The sequence below is a fragment of the Terrapene carolina genome, unplaced genomic scaffold (assembly GCF_002925995.2).
Source record: "Terrapene carolina triunguis isolate 2854851 unplaced genomic scaffold, T_m_triunguis-2.0 Scaffold53, whole genome shotgun sequence".
NCBI classification, from domain to species: Eukaryota; Metazoa; Chordata; order Testudines; family Emydidae; genus Terrapene; species Terrapene triunguis.
The window spans coordinates 21057635-21078163 of NW_020664404.1; positions in this window are offsets into that span (position 1 = coordinate 21057635).

The following is a 20529-nucleotide window of genomic DNA, read 5'->3' on the forward strand; positions in this document are numbered from 1 at the left end:
CCCACCCCGGCGGCCAGAGCGCCGGGGGCAGGGCGGCGAGCCCCGGCGGGGGCTCGGCTCTCCCCCCCACCCCGGCGGCCAGAGCGCCGGGGGCAGGGCGGCGAGCCCCGGCGGGGGCTCGGCTCTCCCCCCCACCCCGGCGGCCAGAGCGCCGGGGGCAGGGCGGCGAGCCCCGGCGGGGGCTCGGCTCTCCCCCCCACCCCGGCGGCCAGAGCGCCGGGGGCAGGGCGGCGAGAGGGCGGCGAGCCCCAGCTGGGGCTCGGCTCTCCCCCCGGTGGCCAGAGCGCCGCGCCGCCCCCCTCCAGGTGCCGCCCCAAGCACCAGCTTGGGTGCCTGGTGCCTGGAGCCGGCCCTGAGTGGGTCACTTGATTACAGTCTGTAAGTATCTATATAGGGAACAAATATTTAACAATGGGCTCTTCAGACTGGCAGAGAAAGGTATAACACAACCCAGTGGCTGGAAGTTGAAGCTAGACAGATTCAGATGGGAAATAAGCATAATTTTTTAACAATGAGAGTAATTAACCATTGGAACAATTTCCCAAGGGACATGCAATCCATCGCTGACCATTTTTAAATCACAATTGGATGCTTTTCTAAATGATCTACTCTAGGAATTATTTTGGAGATATTCTGTGGTCTATGCTATATAGGAGGTCAGAGTAGATGATCAGAACGGCTCCTTCTGGACTTGGAATCTGTGAATCAATCATCATGCTTAGTCCTAACTCAAATAAACTCCCACTGGCATCAATGGGAGTTTATCTGTGAAAGTACTGAATAAAATCTAAGCAAGGGAAATCAGGATTTGACCTGTCAGCTGCTTATTATCAGTCACTGTTGTCCTTTGTCTATGTGAAATACGTGTGAAAGCTACTAGAACACCTTTTGATAAAGCTAGAATTCATATGATGTGTTGCTGTTCTGATTACATGCAAGATCCTCGATACTGCTCGCAGTTTGTATGATAAACAACTCAGTGATCAGACTAAAAGCAGCAGGCTAAAACTGGAATGATGAAATTTCACTCACACAGCTCAGGGCCAGTATTTTGTTGTTTTTTCCTTAGTGGTTTTTATGTAACTTGCATGTAATTTTGAATCTTGATAATTATACTAAAATAACTGTGTGACTATAGTCTTATAACCACTACCTGCTTTAATATGAAATTCAGCTGATGGCATTTGGTGTTTCTGGGGAATAAAGAAGATGCATACACTTCAGTAATAATTAAGAGCTAGATAGTTCCTTAAAGAAATAGACCCGTATTAGCAGGGTGTAGAGGGATTGCACTGAGTCGGAGTCAGCCACGATTCCTCCAGTGATGATAGGGGACTGTGGTCTCTGCTACGCTCTTCTACAGGGAACAGAGTTCACTACCACCACCTCCTCTTTTGGGCACGCACACATACACACATGAAAGCTGTGGGACCCCAACATTCTCCACCCTCTTTGGGAGGCTAATACCACTGTCAACATCAGCCTAAAACATTTTTGGAGCTCCATGGTTGGCTTGGCTCTAAACCAGGGGTTCTTAAACTTCAGTGCACCGCAACCCTGTTCTGACAACAAAATTATTACATGATCCTGAATGGGAGCAGAGGAGGCCGGAGCCCAAGCCCCACTGTCCTGGGTGGGGGGAGAGCAGGTGGAGCCCTAAGGTCCCAGCCCTGGGTCCCAGCCAGTCTAATGCTGGCCCTGGCAACCCCATTAAAATGGAGGTACAACCCACTTTGGGGTCCCAACCCACAGTTTGAGAACTACTGCTCTAAACCATTTAAGGGTGCAAGGTAGGGGAGAGGAGCACTTTTTGTTCTCTCCTTCATTTGTGCACATGTGCAGGGCCAGATCCAGCATGGCCCCTAATATTGTAAATATACTCCAGGGACTTGACTTTCACTCAGATGCTAAAATACAAGGTAAAGGCCAGATTCTAAAGTCTTGGTTACGCTAGCGTTTATTTTTAAATTTCCTACTGTCGCACTGTCAGCAGTGCACCTCCCTCAGTTGTGGCAATGGTGGAAGCTGTGATGTAGTCAGGCTGTTAACATCTGATGGGGTTTTAACCAAAGATCATCTAGATCTGCTATCAGTGCAATTAGATGACATGTATTTTATCTCACCTGCTGTTTATTTACATTAATACTCCTATTGTTGATGAAGCTGCACCAGCAACGGAGCACCAATGTAAAATATGAAGGAAAATGGTAGTGTAGCCTAAATCATTGATCTGCTATTATGTTCATGTGTGCAAATGGAGTAATGGATTTATTTATTTATACTTAGTGTATCTTGCAATGAGCACCATATATTGCAGATTAGGATCCAACCCAAAGCACGATTGCAGATTCACCTTCAAAGACCATAACTTCCAGGGCTGCCCAGAGGATTCAGGGGGCCCGGGGCAAAGCAATTTTGGGGGCCCCTTCCATAAAAAAAGTTGCAATACTATAGAATACTATATTCTCGTGGGGGCCCCTGTGGGGCCAGGGGCCTGGGGCAAATTGCCCCACTTGCCTCCCCCCGGGCGGCCCTGATAACTTCTACTGTCATGAATTCAACAAGAAATTCAAGAGATCAAGTTATCCTTTATTCATAAAACTGTTAGGGGCCACTCTTCAGACAAATTAAGACACATTTGCCCTGCCCCTAGTTGTTTATAGTCTCATTTGCACACGCCAGTTTGTATTGGTTTAATTATCAGCCCATAGTTATTGAACAAAAATGTATTTTGTAACAGCTGTGTTTTTTGCAGACTGTTAAATTTACATCAACAAAGTTATGTAGAGCTGTGGGGGGGGACCCAAACAGCTGTATTTTTTAAAAAAAACCTACTCTCAGGGTATGTCTACACTACCCGCCAGATTAGCGGACAGCGATCAATCCAGCAGGGGTCGATTTATCGCGTCTAGTCTAGACGCGACTAGACGCGATAAATCGACCGCTGAGCGCTCTCCCGTTGACTCCTGTACTCCACTGCCACGAGAGGCACAGGCACAGTCGACAGGGTAGCGGCAGCAGTCGACTCACCACAGTGAAGACACTGCGGTGAGTAGGTCTAAGTAAGTCGACTTCAGCTACGTTATTCATGTAGCTGAAGTTGCGTAACTTAGATCAATCCCGCCCCGCCCCCCCCTGTAGACCAGGCCTCAGATGTGAGTATTTAGCTCCCTTTAACGCCATGTATGTGCAGCTAAAGGTACAATTTGGTCCTCAAAATCACAAGCATCGTATAGCATGGGGAAAATAACAGCACTGTTGTCAATGTTGTAACATTGATAAAATAGATTTTATGTCTGCAGTTGAATATGAGGCAATGAGGAAAAATGCCCCCTGTACATAGCTTTCACTATGCTTAACAACATATGGCTTAAATAACTATTATTAATCATTAGTGCTAATAAAAGTGTGTCTTATAAAATGTTGTTAGAGATATTCAGTTGTTTTCTGGCTGTTGAAATTTTAGTAAAATAATACTGACACAACTTCTTTAATAGAGTTTTCGAAAGGACAATTCTGTCTCATTGCACTTTGAACAGCATGCCGTCTTGTTTTCTTTTTAATTCTGGTTTGTTGGTTTCTTTACTACATAATAAGTACCAGCTATTGATTGCTATATTAAATTATTCTTTTGTTTAACACATAATTTTTGATTTTATACTAGCTTAAGAAAATGGATTTTAAATAACTATATGAGTGAGTGAGTGTCTGTGTGTTTGCTTATTGATGTTTTTGTTGTATATTGCTTTTTGAGATTTCATTTGGAAACTGTGAATTCCTGTCATTAAGAACAAGTTTGGGTGCAAAGGGCACTTTACTAGCTGGGGTTATTACATTCAGCTGTATATTCACAGATGGGCAGAGATGGCTGTAGCTACTGCAGTTGTAACCAGGGAACAGAGTGGAGTAGAAGCAATGGTATGAAGGAAAAAGGTGTCAAGATGCAGTATCCAGTTATGTGTGCTCCCACGATTGTCCCAAAACAGCAACACCTTTTCTAGGTGAATAAATTTAAGGGCCAGATTATGGGAACTGCATTGATTTAAATCATCTGAGGATCTGGCCTTAAACTTGATTGTAGAGAGGAAAACAACATCCATTTGTGCATGTAGACAACTCTAGAAATAATATTACATAGTAATTACTATGAGGTGCTAATCAGTGGAAAGTCAATGGGAATTGAGGGCACTCAGTGGCTCTTAAGAGTGCTCAGTAACAGTATCTGAAAGGGTTGGGACAATATGGTTCTTTACATGTTCAAGTACTGTATGACAAATGTTCTCTAGTTAAGCCAGTGCCAATATGAGTTAGAAATTATTATTTCCATTTTACAGATGAGGCAGATAAATAAAGTAACTTGCCCAAAGTGGAAGGCAACTAGTGGCAGAGTTGGGATTAGAACTAAATGCATCCTGGTTATCAACCCCAGACTCAGTTCTTTTAGGCAAGATACTGGTAGCTTCTCAACTTGTTACACATGGTGAATACCATGGATGTTATGAGTGAGGAAAATCTATATTGATTCATGAGTTTTAGTAAAAAAAAAAAAAAAAGACGGAACATAAAATTATATTTAAAATGAACCTGTGGCCATTTGTTTACAACAGCATTTTAACAGTGCTCGGTGACCATGTGATAATCTGAATATTGCAAACAGAAGGTGAAGTTTTTTATTAAAATTAGCACTTTTCAGATGTTTTTTGGTAGCAGCTTCTGTATGTTACTGAGCTAAGACTCTGAGTTAAATTCTGCTTTCGGTTGGACCCATACAATAACATCAATGCAGTTTCACGGAGCTAAATGAGATCAGTATTTGGTCCACCTTTTATAACACTACCAGTATAGAAGCAGTCTCTCAAATAGTAAAACCAGTTGCTGCCAGGATTGAGTACTGGTTTAATGGTCAGAAAAAAAGAAGCTTTATAGTTTAATATTGCAGAAAACTCATTTGAATGATTAACTAGAACATGTATTTTTGCAGTAATTAAGCCAGTAAGAGAACAGGCTAGAAACTCTCTCTTTTGTTTGCAGCTCTTGTTGCTTGCATCCAGGGGTGAAAGTAACTTAAGGGATTTACCAGTACGCAGGGCCGGGGTCCTGAGCAAGGGCCGGGGGGCGCTCAGGCAGAAGGGGCGGGGCCTCAGGTGGAAGCTGCAGGGCCTTTAAATCCCTGGGCCCTTTAAATCGCCGCCACTACCCCAGGGCTCTGGCAATGGTGGCCCTGGTGGTGATTTAAAGGGCCAGGGGCTCCAGCCGCTGCCAGGAGCCCAGGGCCCTTTTAAATTGCCAGCCTGGGGAAGCTGCCCCCTGCTGGTACAGTTGGCTGTGTACCAGTTCTTGCCAGTACTCTGTACCGGACCGTACTGGCTTACTTTCACCTCTGCTTGCATCACAAATTAATGATGGTCTTCCTCAGCAAAATGATGCATGCAACCACCCACCCCCAAGCACTTTTCAATTGCTAGTGATCTGATAACATTATGGGGTGATGTAAATGCTTCTCACACTGTGAGCTTGCAGTACAGGATAGTGAGCAAAATGATTGCAGTTTTCCTTTAACATCAAAAGCCACAGCAGTGATAAACTCACACGAATGTTCCAAACTCTGTTAAAAACTATTCATCCTTGCTTCCCCCAATAGGATGCTGCATCTTTACACATCATCATCAATATATAGCTGTGATTATGTCTAGTGTAAATGAGACTTACGTTGCATGAATCCATTTAGCAACATTAGACTGTCAATATCACCTTCCATGAAGGCTTATAGTTCAACAACTAACTACCTATTTAAAATACTAGATGGAAACTGCATCAAGGTATCTCTTTGTAAATATGTTGTTTTAGCTACATTGTTAAAGTTACTAATCTCCCGCGTGATCACACTTAGATGCAGTAGCGTACATGTTTGTGTCCCATAAAGCAACATTTTCTTAAAGCTTGACAGTGGGTGTAATAGAGCTAGGACTAGGAAATGTGTGGATGCTTATGTAACACAATTTTATTTTTGGAATATGGTTTTGTAGATTAGCACTTGTATCCGGGGGATGTGTTCCCTTGTGAACAATATATACAACAATGTACACAAATTATACATTTTAGAATAAATACTGATTTTGTTTACTCTGACGTTCTTTGGTTGGCTGCATTTAATTTAATGTGTCTGTTCATTTTTGAGCATCAGGAAAAAAAGGTGCTCTTTTTCATATGCAAGCTACAAGCTAAATAAAGAGTAACCTGCAGCTGAGGCAAGCTTAGCTAACTGCCTAAACAGACGATCAATTTTTGGCTTTTCTGATAATCTCGGCTCCCTCAGCAAGTACAGCTGGGGCTTAATTTAAAGTTTATTCATTGGGCTTCAGAGCTGGTTTCCGCTGATGGGGGAGGGGAATATCTTTATTGTTTAAATACTCTAGTTACTTGAGCTGAACTAATAACTGATTTTTTCGGTTCAGTGGCTGAACCAAAACATCTAGGGGGAAAATTGTTTCATTTCACAAACCGCACCTGATTTTTTTTGGTTTTTCTCACCAAAATAAAAATCCTAAAAAAATTCTCACCACTTTTTAAAAACAGTTAATGAAGCTAGAGACACCAGGCACTATGGCAGTAGAGTTTGGAAGTTGGAGGCAGTGTGGAGGTGAAATCTTCCAACTCAGGATCAAGGTGCAGGATACATGGGCTGGAATAGCAGCTACTGCCCCTCTGCATCAGTTACACAGGCTGCTGAAACCACCATTCAGATCAACAAAGCTACCCTGATATACACAAGTATGGATCTGGCCAAAGTGCCTTGTCAAACTCCACAGAGAAAGTCACCAGCAGAACTTGAAGCAGAAGTCTGGAGACCTTTCTCCAAGTTCCATGAATAATCGCCAGATGCATGCCCTCCCACATAGGCTTTTAAAGCATAGGAAACAAGTATTTATTCCTCCACCATGAAAATTACTACTAGACTATTCTGCGGTAATGGTCCCAAACACAAGTGATTATAATGACGCAAGAGCATTTTGGGGTATTAGAGTCCTAAACCCTGATTATACACTGGAACAAACGAGTGTGGTGGATCTGTGCATCCATGTGGAGTCTCACTGAAGTCAATAGGACCCTGCATAGGAGCAGGTGTCCATGCTAGTGTACGTTTAGGGTCTTATATTTTTGCTATTTTTTACATAAAGACTGTTGCTATGTCTCAGCTTTGGGTGCCTTCAACCAGCCCCAATGGGTTTCTTTTGGAAATATTAGTACCTCTGCACTGCCTAGGTAGTGATGATGGTTGACAAGGAAGATATTTTCTGTAAGAACATAAGAACGGCCATACTGGGTCAGACCAAAGGTCCATCTAGCCTAGTATCCTGTCGTCAGACAATGCTAGGTGCCCCAGAGGGAATGAACAGAACAAGTAATCAAGTGATCCATCATTCCCAGCTTCTGGCAAACAAAGGTTAGGGACACTATCCTGGCTAACTGTAGTATTCAGTCAGCAGGCCCTTCACATACTCATGAGGGGTGTGTACACACACACACACACACACACGCCTCTGGCAAAAATAAAATACATGTATAAAATAACAGCTCCCTGCATGTGTCTGCAAAGCAAACATACATTTTTAAAATGTGTTCACTTAGATGCATGTGATTAAAAATATGTTGATTGGGGAGGGGAGAGTTCAACAGGGGACATTAATAATTCTTCATTAATTGATTTGATAGCCAAACCTTTCTCTTCCCCAATTATTTCAAAGAACCTGTTCACATTAAATTTCCGTTGAAATTTTTTAATGCTACTTCAATATTACCCAGAACTTCGAAACACACTGGACTTCTCTTTATTTTTAATTATTTTCAAATTAATTATTTTCTGAATCCTTTCAACCTGTCCATTTGTTCAATAAAAGAGCCTCCCAAAACTTCCAGAGACTGCTTTATGGGCTCCTTTTAATGAAAGGCTTTGGAAGGGGACTAGAGATTTCCACAGTCCTCTTTAGCCAAAATAAGAAAAAGAAATCACTTCATCAGCTGTGACTCACTCCCATCTCCTACGTACAACAGGTATTAACTTGGGAGCTAAGCCATCTTGTTCTTGGACTGCAGAACAGAACTGTATACAGAAACTATGAGCCAGTCCATGTTAGGTGCTGAGCACCCTCAATTCTATTGATTTCATTGAGAGTTAAGTGTGCTCATCACCTGGCAGGATTGGGGCACAAAGGGTCCTTGCACCATTTAAGGGTCTAATACAAAACTCAGTGAAGGACTTCAATGGGCTTTGGTCAGGCCCTAAGTCAATTAAAGTTTTGGCACTGACTTCACTGAGTGCAGTAGGTAGCCCAAAGTGATAGAATTATAAAATAAGGAGGGTTTATTCAGTGGCTCACCATTTTTAGGTGTTATTGTTACATCTAGAAACTTCTTTCTTCGCACAGCTTTTGTTGTACCAAATTGACAATGTTACTACTTGCCCTGAGCATGTGGCAATGCTGGAATGGTGGGAAGGAAAGCTTCAGATTTGTATATGCTTGTAACCTTAACAAAGTGGGTATTCACGCATGAAAGCTTATGCTCCAATACATCTGTTAGTCTATAAGGTGCCACAGGACTCTTTGAAGCATATTTTGTTATTCCTTAAAGCATTGTAGCCTGTTGCATAAGGAAATAAAAATGAGAGACTAATAACACTGGGACGTGGCAGGTAAGGTATAGATAGACATTATGCAGCTCTTCCCCAACCAGGGCCGGCTCCGGCTTTTTTGCCGCCCCAGGCAAAAAAGCCTCCCGCCGACCCCCGGCGGGGAGCGCGGCCGTGGCCCCGCTCTCTCTGGCCGGCCGGAGCGCCGCGGGGAGGGCGGCGAGCCCGGCCGGGGCCCCGCTCTCCCTGACCGGCCGGAGCGCTGGGAGGAGGGCGGCGAGCCCGGCCGCGGACCCGCTCTCCCCGGCCGGCCGGAGCGCCGGGGGAGGGCGGCGAGCCCAGTCATGGCCCCACTCTCGGGCCGGAGCACCGCCGGGCGCCCCAACAGCCCCAGTATGTTTAAAAACAAAAAAACAAAAAAAACCCAACCTTGAGCGCCGCCCCCTGCCAGGTGCCGCCCCAAGCACATGCTTGGTAGGCTGGTGCCTGGAGCCGGCTCTGTCCCCAACCAATTCTTCTATGCACCTCCATTATCCCACTACTGCCATATTGTCATTTATACACAACACACACACACAGCTTGCTAGTACACTTATATGGGATTTGATGCCTTTGATATCTAGTAGAGGAAGCAAAATACCTGTAATAAGAAAGCAACAAACAAATTCACTACCTTTGATAGATCAAAGAAACTGGATGCAGAATATCTGGAAGGTTATAGAGTAATTGCATCCACCCCTGCCTGCAAAGAGACAATGCCACAATTTACCATGCACTGCCATAAATGTAGGGGCTTTGGCCTAATTAGATGTGATGCCTGACAACTGAAGACAGGTGATGGTGAAATCTTCAGGGTGTTCTTCCTCCTTTACAGACAAAGCTTTAACACTTTCACAGAGGAATGATACGAAGATTCTTCTATGGGAGACAGAGAAAATTGCTTGAAAACTAATCACCCCCATTTTAATGACATTCCAGTTGTTTGGCTAAGGGATAGAAGATGAGACATAGGATGAGGAAAGTTCTCAACCCAGACAAAGCTACATCTGTTTAATATGGTATCTCTGTATTACACTGTGCAAAATGTTACCTACCAAAGCATTATGTCAGCAATTTCTCTGGTTACTTTGTAACCAGTTTGATTGTTCATCTATCTAGCTCACTTCATGGGTTGCATCTTAAAACCACCAGACTGCTGAAAGGAGCTTATTTAACTGGCACCAAAATTTTGCTGGGTTTTTATTTTTGTTATATTTCAGCCTGTGAGACCTTAGAAAAACTGATGTGAGAAGCAGTTTAGAGACGCTCAGCCACTTCACTCTTATGCCAGATTTGAGGGCCTAAAAGAAACATTTCTGTGGCAGGGGGTATTTTTTTGAATGGCTGGTGTCTAGGAGTTTAGGAGCTTGGAATGTTAGAAAAAGTCCCAGGGGAGATGGGTTAGCAGACAGAGTGCAGGTGAGAGATCAAAGGTGCCTGATAAATGTCACTTGTCACATGAAGCTGCAGTTTATCCCATGGATAGCACTACCACATACAAATGCACCAGAGATAGTTTCAGGTGGTCTCCAGTACATTTATGTACTCCCTTCATTGTCTCTCTGAAACTTTACAAAGTGTTTTCATTATTTGTGTGTGTTGTTTTCCCATTGCAAACATGTTCATCTGCACAGTTCTTAGTTTTCCCATACTTGCTGTCATCCAAGTAGCTTATGAGATCACTACATAGTATGAGAAAGAGACAGGTAGGGAATAGTACATATAAAACATGTCTTTTTCAGTCACTTTTTAAAGGTCCATATTATTCCAACACCAAAATGCTCCTTTGCAGATCATTCTAAAAAACACATTAACTCTCTCCTCCCTCTACCACACCCTCTGCTCTCACCCAGTCCTTCAGATAGTACCCTGTTCTCACCAGCTTAGACTTCATTGCAAGCAGGGGATGGATTTCCTAAACCATTAAAGAGACAGGAACAGAACTGGTTTATCCATTTTATCCCATTTTTAATGGTGTAGGGGCCAAAGCAGGCAACCCCTTTTGAGCTATCTCATCAGCTGTCAACTATTAACTTCTCTCAGATGTTCATTAAACATTATTGTCATTCAACAGGTAGGGATAAAACACCTTCCTTGAGAGTACAACCAGGCGTGTAGCACCATTACTGTTTCAAGGCTGCAGATGGACAAACTACTAAATATATTTGCATCAAGCTATATTGCTTTGCTGAAGACAGAATACCTACCCACCTGGACAATGTTTCACAACCAAAAGTATCTAAGTGAATTCATCTCTATCAAGCATGCAAACATAACTGTATTTTGTACTGTTTAACCATTCCCTCTTTCTCCAGCTTTTGACATAAATTATGTCCTTTTATGGTTTGTTCCCTTGACTAAGCCTGCTTGCCACAACTTCTGCACAAATGGGTGGATATCATAGAATATCAGGGATGGAAGGGACCTCAGGAGGTCATCTATCCCAACCCCCTGCTCAAAGCAGGACCAATCCCCAACTAAATCATCCCAGCCAGGGCTTTGTCAAGCCTGACCTTAAAAACCTCTAAGGAAGGAGATTCCACCACCTCCCTAGGTAACCCATTCCAGTACTTCACCCCCCTCCTAGTGAAAAAGTTTTTCCTAATATCCAACCTAAACCTCCCCCACTGCAACTTGAGACCATTACTCCTTGTTGTGTCATCTGCTACCACTGAAAACAGTCTAGATCCATCCTCTTTGGAACCCCCTTTCAGGTAGTTGAAAGCAGTTATCAAATCCCTCCTCATTCTTCTCTTCTGCAGACTAAACAATTCCAGTTCCCTCAGCCTCTCCTCATAAGTCATGTGCTCCAGCCCCCTAATCATTTTTGTTGCCCTCTGCTGGACTCTTTCCAATTTTTCCACATCCTTCTTGTAGTGTGGAGCCCAAAACTGGACACAGTACTCCAGATGAGGCCTCACCAATGTCAAATAGAGGGGAATGATCACGTCCCTCAATCTGCTGGCAATGCTCCTACTTATACAGCCCAAAATGCCATTAGCCTTCTTGGCAACAAGGACACACTGTCGACTCATATCCAGCTTCTTGTCCACTGTAACCCCTAGGTCCTTTGCTGCAGAACTGCTGCCTAGCCATTCTCTCCCTAGTCTGTAGCAGTGCTAGTCTGATATCACTTGAGCCTTGTATATTTATTATTTAAAAGTTTCAAAAGACTAAATAAACAAGAAGCTCATGACTGCCAGGAGCACATAACCCTCATCTGTTTACAAAGATTGCTCTTCCATTGATCTCTATTGTTTACCCCTCTTGTTATTGACTGTGACAGAAAACTTCATAGGTCACATTATTTCCCTGTAGTGAGGCAGACAGACCTCCCTCCTCCGGGGGGAGTGAGGGAGTGTTACATGCCCCGCCCCCCTCGCCGGAAGGACAGGGGCGTGGCCGGCAGTATAAAAGACCAGACCCGCAGCCCATTCAGGGGGAAGCCTGCAGAGGGGAAGGACGTCCTGCTGGTTCGGGAGCAGCACGGAGCGGATCCTCTGCCTGGCTTGGCCCATGCTGTGGAGGACAACTGGCCTGGAGTGCCCACCACCGCTTACCCGGAGGCGCCGGACGATGACTGGACGTCAGAGGTACCCACCCCAGGGGAGGCAGGAAGTGGCCCAGGGGCAGCTGCCATAGGGCTGGCTGCAAAGCCCAGAGCTCCAGCATCGGCGTGTTGCGGCTGGATCCCCGCCGACCCCGGGGCAGCTGATTCTGCCCCTGCCGGGGCCCTGGGCTAGGATATGTTGGAGTAGGGAGGGCCCGCGTCCCCCTTTCCCCCGGTGGCTGACCCTCGTTCCTCTGCAAGGGGCTCTTGCTCTGAAGAGGAGCGGCCCCAGCCTACCTTTGAGACTGTAGTGTTTGCTGGCTGCCTGAGCCCCGCCCAGGCTATAGCCAGCCCCTTAAGACTGTTGTTTGCTGGCTGCCTGAACCCTGCAAGCCCAGGTCCCAGCCTACCATTGAGACTGTAGTGTTTGCTGGCTGGCTGAGCCGCGCCCAGGCTATAGCCAGCCCCTTAAGACTATTGTTCGCCGGCTGCCTGAGCCCAGGCAAGCCCAAGCCCCAGTTAAACTGAGACGAGCTTGGAGGTGGGCTACCGCCAGCCCTTCAGGGACCTCCCTCCTCCGGGGCGAGTGAGGGTGTTACATTCCCTTACCTATCTTAGTTACAATTTAAGTAACACTAGCCAAAATTGCCAGTGAGATTCTTTCTTCTTACTCTCCTTAGTAATGGACCTCTTCATGGCATGTCTATAATTTCTTATACACAAAGGTAAGTTATGTGAATTTCCATAGTTACACAGTATATCAGTGGCAGAGTTGGGACTACAACCCAAGAATCCTGTTCTATTTACTAGATACAGTATTAGGGATAAAAGTGTATCTTAGCCATTTACACTTCCTGGAGGCCTACAGTACTATCAATATAAAGTAATTATAATACTTGCATTATAGGATATCTTTAAGGTACAAAAATCACTAATAGAGCAAGTTTTCTTCCTCTTTACTGAATACAGCTTTCAGCTGAGGGCTTTTAAAAAAGCCAGACAGCATAGTTAGGTCAAACTAGATGATCACAATAGTCCCATCTGGCCTTGGAATCTATGAATAGTTCATTCCTATTAACAGTTCACTTCCTGCAGCTGTGAAGGGATGTACAGTTTATGTATTTCTAGGATAGATCACCTTTCATCATGGTGCAAGGCGGACCATACAATATCCTTTCGCTCTTCACCCTTTCATGCTGGGAATTAATCAGTCTCCCACCAGTGTACGGTTTTGATTCAGGAGACCACTTAACTTCATTCTATGCAGGATGGCGCTTAAGCTGGTGCTTCACTTTCAGAAGAGGCTTAAATCCCATTGAAGTAAATGGGATTTAAAATGTGTTTAAGTAGCGTCCTGAATATGTATGCTCTCCTGGGCCTACAGTAGGAGTAATTCTGTTGAAGTCAATGAAATTACCGTAAAACTGGTGCGAGAGGATTCAGACCCTATTATTTATATCTCAAGATTAGTGATGCAGATTGAGTTAATCATTTGATTCCTTCCCAAGACTTTCTCTCCAGTTGGGGGTGGGGGGGGGAGTGCAATGATAAAGAGAGAGAGTCTTAGCTTTGCTGTTAAAGACACTCCTACATTTTATTAAGCAGAGACTAGGTGTTGAAGCAGACTGTTGTATTTTCTTGCACAGGGCTACAATGGTCACTAGAGGGCAGTGTTGTTTTCTCATTTAATGGAATGTTCACTTCAATTTATTTATCAAGTAACTGGAAAGTCAAATTCTTTGCAGAATTATCGTAAATATTTATTTGTATTTCTGTTTGCGCAGATTTGGGAAAAGGAGGATAATGGAGGTTCTATGCTCAAGCTACACACACTGTCTCAGGCTCTACCGGTAAGCCCGTAATAGCTGGATGTTACAATTAGTGCTGTGGTTATAGATTCATAAAGTATGAAGCCAGAAGGGTCCACTTCGGTCATGTAGTCTAACCTCTGTATAACACAGGGCATAGTCCTTACCTGAATTAATTCCTGTTTCAATTAGAGCATGTTTTTGGTATCTTTTTTCCTACCTCCCACCCCCCCCCAAAAGTCTTCATTTCTAAAAATTGCCAGTGATGAATAATCCATCATACCCCTCAGAAAATTGTTCTAATGGTGAATTACCCTCACTTTAAAAATTTTTCACCTTATTTCTAGTCTGAATTTGTCTAGTTTCAACTTCCAGCCATTGGAAGTTGTTATACCTTTCTCTGCTAGATTGAAAATCCCCCATTATCAAATTTCTGTTTCCCCAAGTGGATACTTATAGACCGTGATCAAGTCTTCTTTTAAAGTAAAGAAATTGAGGTCCTTGAGCCTTTCACTATGGCATGTTTCACAATCCCTTTATCATTCTTCTGGCTCTTCTCTGAACCCTCTCCAATTTGACTTAGGAATACCAGAACTGAACACATTATTCCAGCAGTGATCACATCAGTGCCATATGCAGAGATAATAAAACCTCTGAACTCCTGTGCAAGATTCCTCTAATTATGCATCCAAGGATCCCAGTAGCCCTTTTGACCACAGCATCATACTGGGAGTTCATGGTCACCTGATGATCCCATGTCTTTTTCAGAGTCATTTCTTCCCAGGGTAATCTCCTCCATCCAGTGTGTATGGCCTGCATTCTGTAACATTCCATTAACAATGGTGGAATTGAAATTAGACTCCAGAATTAATCACATTGAGGTGAGGGCCCGGTTCACACTTATGAATTATTGTTTTAGTCCATCTGAAGACTCACTGAAGACAGTGATGCATTAGGCCAGCCAGAAGGTTCTAATCCAGCCATCAAGGGCTAGAAATGTATGTTTTTCAATCAAAGCTTAAATGCTGGAGGAACTGATAAGGCCAGCAGAGAACTGTTGGTTTGGAAATGCAATGGCCCAATCTGATCTCTGTAAACCAAGAAGAATTCTGTATGCAGTTCAAGAGGAGGAAAACATAAACAGACAGCGTGTGGGCAAAACAGGCAGTAACCCTGTCTTATAAAACTGCCATGAAACTGCCTTTACTATAAAGATGGTGACAATGAAAAAAACCCCTAATAATACTTGATTTTCCCGTGAAACACATGACTTCCCCTAGGTTAGTGGAATGAATTAAAATGAGAATGAAGAACTGAGAAAAATTAATCTGTCACTCCTACTTGTATTACAATAGGTGCCTAGAGGCTCCAACCAAAACTGGAGTCCCATTGTGCTAGGCACTGTGCAAACACACATTAAAAGACAGTCCCTTCCCTGAAGAGCTTACTATGTAAACAGAAGAGAGAGAGAAGGGAAATAGTGGTGTGGAGTGAAAGTCATACAGTAGGTGCTGGGACTAAAACCCAAATCTATTGACTCCTAGTCAATTGGCCTAGCCACTAGACCCCACTGCCTACCCAATGATGGCACTCTAGTATTGCATAGATCAGAGGATGTGTCAAACATTTAAAAAAGTTAATTGATGAGAACATGAATATGAGAACAACTCCCTCATGAATGTAGTCAAGCAACAACAAATTTCTGGGATGACCAGAGGATAAAACTGTCATCAGCAAAAATTACAGAAGGACATAGTAAAAGCAAAGCAGGTAACACAAAGGTTGTAATTAAAGAGTCATTGGAGCAGGGGGACTGGGCCCTAGGTGTCCTACCTCAGTGCCCTAACTACCGGGCTATAGAGTCAATCTTACTCTTCTTCTTTGTCCCAGTGGCTCTTTAATTATACCCAATTAGGGTACGTCTATACTTACCTGCTGGTTCGGCAGCAAGCAATCGATCTTCTGGAATCGATTTATCGCGTCTTGTCTAGACGCGACAAATCAATCCCGGAAGTGCTCGCCATCGACGCTGGTAATCGTCGACGAGAGGAGTAGGCGGAGTCGATGGGGGAGCCTGCCTGCCGCGTGTGGACCCGCGGTAAGTACCTTTAAGTTCGAACTAAGATACTTCGACTTCAGCTACGTTATTCACGTAGCTAAAGTTGCGTATCTTAGTTCGAACTGGGGGCTTAGTGTGGACCAGCCCTTAAACAGCTTCAACAGGATAGATTGGAAGACCCCACCCCCTATCGGAATATCTCATAGCTCAGTTGTTTTAGTGCTCTTGGGAGATCTTCAAAACCATTCTTCCCTGTCAGCCAGAGGGAGGAATTGAACCTGGGCCTCAGATATCCCTCTTACGTCTGGGATAAAAGGTATAAAGTGGACACCAAACCCACTCCCATTTTGTGTAAAGTGAGGTGGCCACCTAACTTATTCTCTCAAGAAATGACTTAGGTGCCTAAGCCTCCTGATTGCACAAACAGGAACCTCTCTCTTCGATTGCTAGCAGTGATAGGCACTTCTGCAGCTCCTGTTGGCCTGCTTAGGAGGCTCCCTGTCTAGCATGCTGGCTTTTGTGAATTGCATTCTTTGGTGCCTCTCTCTCCCCATTTATCCTATATGGAGCCTTGGTGCCTAACTCAGGCTTTGTGGATCAAATTGTTGTTCCTGTGATTTTTCTAGGTATCTAAGTTCCTTTGTGGATCCTGGCCTAATGGACCATTGGCTTGATTAGCCTGTTGACTGCATTCACACAGCTCCCACTTCAGTGGGATAATTGACCCCATGATGTGCCGTGGATAGTATACCCTGCTTCCACACAGGTAAGTGAGATTTCATGGATGTCAGCCTAGCAAGTGCCTGTGGCCCTGTGGTACTCAGTCTGAATAGACAAGGGAGAGGTATTGAGGTGTTATGAGGAGCTCCTCTAGTATTCAGTTTATAGTAACTTTTTTGGGAGGGGTTCACTTAAACAGAGACAGTAAGGAATGGAATGAAATAGGAAACAAAGAAGATAGATGTTATTAATTTGTTAAGCACCAACACTGTGCTTGGTGCTGTACAGAACATGCAGTATTGCCGTTCCTAAGCAGGCCCTCAAATGCTGAGTGGCTTAAAAATCATGACATGTTTAAAATAATAATAAATGTTGGGTTCCTTTTCTTTGCCTTCTGGTTTCTGCTGCACTTGCTTTTCTCTGCAATCATAAGGGCTGGAAACTTGCCTTTTGTTCTGAATAAATGCCAAGTGTCTCATGCAAGCTCCTGATTCCTGCTTCTGGGGATTTAAGAGAAACCCCAAACATCACAAGACTTGCAACTAAATGATGACAAGTGGCAACACTGCAAATACAAAAGCAGTCTATGCCCCCCAAGAACAAAGGTCCAAACGTCATACTCAGACCAATGCTGATTCCTGCTCTCTTTTCAAGAGTGCCAGGGAGAGTTTTCTTGGCATATACCATATCCTGGTTAGTCAGAAAAGCCCATGCTCAGATGCCTGAGTCTGCAGAAAGTGAGGTTTGGGCAATTAGCAACAGTGTTAGCAGGGGAAAATGGATATTATGGGATGAAAAATCATAGGAGTAAACATAGGAGAGAGGTTGAAATAGTTTCATTTCTTATTGGAAGTAATGAAGCAGTTGTGGGCTATACACTGGAAAGCATTTGCCACTGAAAGATATTAATGATCCAACAGTGGATTGCAAATCCACAAGGGAAATTAGAACTGAAAATGGAAAAGACAGAAAGCTAGTCCAGGGGATTTGTGTCAGGTTAAGTTGTCGACATTTAGAGATGGATGGACACTGTGGCTCAAGTTAGGAGGAATAAAAACGCAACAAAGAAAAATGAAAATCTATATGGTACAACAGTGCAGTGACTCCCACTGTACAGTAGTTACGATTGTGTCAGTATTTCTATTGTAACCCCTATTTTTATTGTTATGCAACTTGGCCTTCAATATGCGCCAGGATGTGGTGGGGCCGATTGTTTTGTTTTACAAGCTTTCAGAGAATGTTTTCAGCTATTTTGAAGTTATCAGAAGACAACTATTGTGATTTACATGACTTGATTTTTACTGAGATGAACCTGGCCCTAAAAGGCAGTACTGTCTGAAGGTGGCTCAAAGGCTTTTCTAAAATGAGTTGGTGGTTGGGCAAGTTAAGCAGTGGGGTAAGGAGGGGGTCATGCTGTAAAACTTGGGGGGGGGGGGGTTTAGAGCACCAAGTCTGGATCAGATTGATTTGTTTTGATCCTGCCTCCGCTTCCCATCAGGGATGTATTATGAGCTATAACTGGTGGAAAAGAGCACCTATTTTTGTCCATCCTTAAGCACAAGAAAACCAAATAGGCATGTTCCACGCGAACTCTGCAACTCACAGGCTGGTTCTCTCTCTATTACGTTTAAAAAAAAATTAAAAACCCCACATCTTCTTATCAATATGCCTTCTTATTCTGTCTTCTAGCCACATTTGCTTATTTTACAGGCCAAAACAAGTTAGCTGCTAGCAATGCAGAGCCAAAACTGCCCTTAACTTCTGACAATAACTTGGGCAAGTAAAAAGGCCACTAATTTTAGGATCTTCAGTTTTTGAATGCTCAGTATGTGACAACTAAATGAGGACCCAAAAGCTGAGGCATTCGGAATTTGGAGCCAAATCCCTGCTCCTACTGAATCAGTGGAAGATTTTTCCATTGATTTCAGTAGAAATATGTGAATTTTTGGATGCTCAATAATAACCATCCAAAAATTCCCGTTTATCCAGATTTATCCAAACAGATTTGGAAATTGGTCCAGAAACTCATGAGAATGAGATTTCTTGTGAGTTCTTCAGCATTTTTTATTTCAGCTGTATGGGAAGCACAGATCCACTAGGACTGTCTTTTTGTCTGTTTCAGTATTTCTTCCAGTTCTGAAAGCATGATATGCTGAAGTGTATGAAAAAGGCTTAAAAGAAATGGACCAAACAAATATAGCATAGGTCAGGAGTAATCAAGTCATTACAAACTAAAGGCTATGTGATATTGTACATGATATAAGTGGAGGGTTTGTATAATTTTCTCACAGGCAGATGTCTACATTACTAGAACTAACTTTATATATAGCACTACAGGCAGTCTCAGCAGAGACAGCCATGGATGGAATGGGAATGAATGGCAAATGAATTCCCTCTAGTACAAGTTGGGGTAATGTGTGGCAGGCTGTCTTGTTGCTGTATCTCAATATGCCACCTTTCATGGGCCAAAAAAGTCACTTAAAAAAAATAAGCTACCAGAGAGGATAATTTGAGTTCACTTACCTCCATCCTCCCAGTCAGCTGATCACAGTTAGCCTGACAGCCTGCGAGAGAATGAGATGGGAACCAGAGAACTGAGTGGGTGAAGAATAATTGGACAGAGCCTTAAAAATACATTTAGAGTAAGAGATCCAAATGCAGATGACCTACCCAGGAAAGGAGGGGTAGAAGTTCACAAGGCAGGCTGTCAGCCCCACTTGCACTGTGATGAGTAGTTACTCAGCCATGTAGTTAATGGACTGCCTCATGTGAGTAGCTATTTCCCAGCGTGAGTGAGGGCTTCACAGTCAAGTACTGCATTCATGCTTAGAAATGCTCTTTCAAGAAAGAGAACCCAAACCAACCAACAACCCACACTGAAATGATTCTAGCACATCTAAACTCTTTTACAGAATATCTGGAACCTATTTTCAGCAAAAATTGCAAAGGTTTCACAAAACTCAGCTTTGTCTAGACTCTTCCATCCTCAGTGCAGGGAAACAGGGTAAATGGCTGGGGTGTGATATAGCTGCTTTTTTTGTTTTTGTTTGGATTTCAGGAAATGAACAAGATAAGCTGTGAATGGCCCTTTCCTGCTCTTGCCTTTATATTTTTTAATTAGTCCCAATAAGAAATGCTTGGAAAAAGAAAAACCCAGCTGATTCTGTCCAAAAATCAAATCCCAAAATCTGAAAATGAGAGATGGCACCAAAGCAAACCCCAGAATCCAAGCACCTGGAATGTATGGTAAATCTGAAGCAAGATCTGAATTTTGCAGAAAGGGCCTATCTTTTTTTTTTCTTTTCTTTTTCATTCTAGTTAGAGGGTTAGGGTCAACACAAATATTGAGTATCTGATGGAATTAGAATATTAGTAGAACAAATCAAGCACTAATTATTATAATTAGGATAGGAAAAAGACCCTAAAAGATCATTGCATTCATCCCCCTGCAAGTGTACACCAGTCTGAAACATCAGAACATAGGAACTTTAGACCACATCAGATCAACCATCCCCCTTGTCTCTGAGGCCAGCACAAACTGCATCCAAGGAAGGTGCAAGAAACACCAGGCTGGACCATTATGAAATAATGTGCCCCTGGGGGAATCTTCCTTCCAAAGTGCTGTCAGCTAATTGGTTTATGGCCTGAAACATGATGTCTTATTCCCCTTATAAAGGTAATTGTGGGTGTTCTCTTTATCCACATCAGTATCTGATCCTAATAT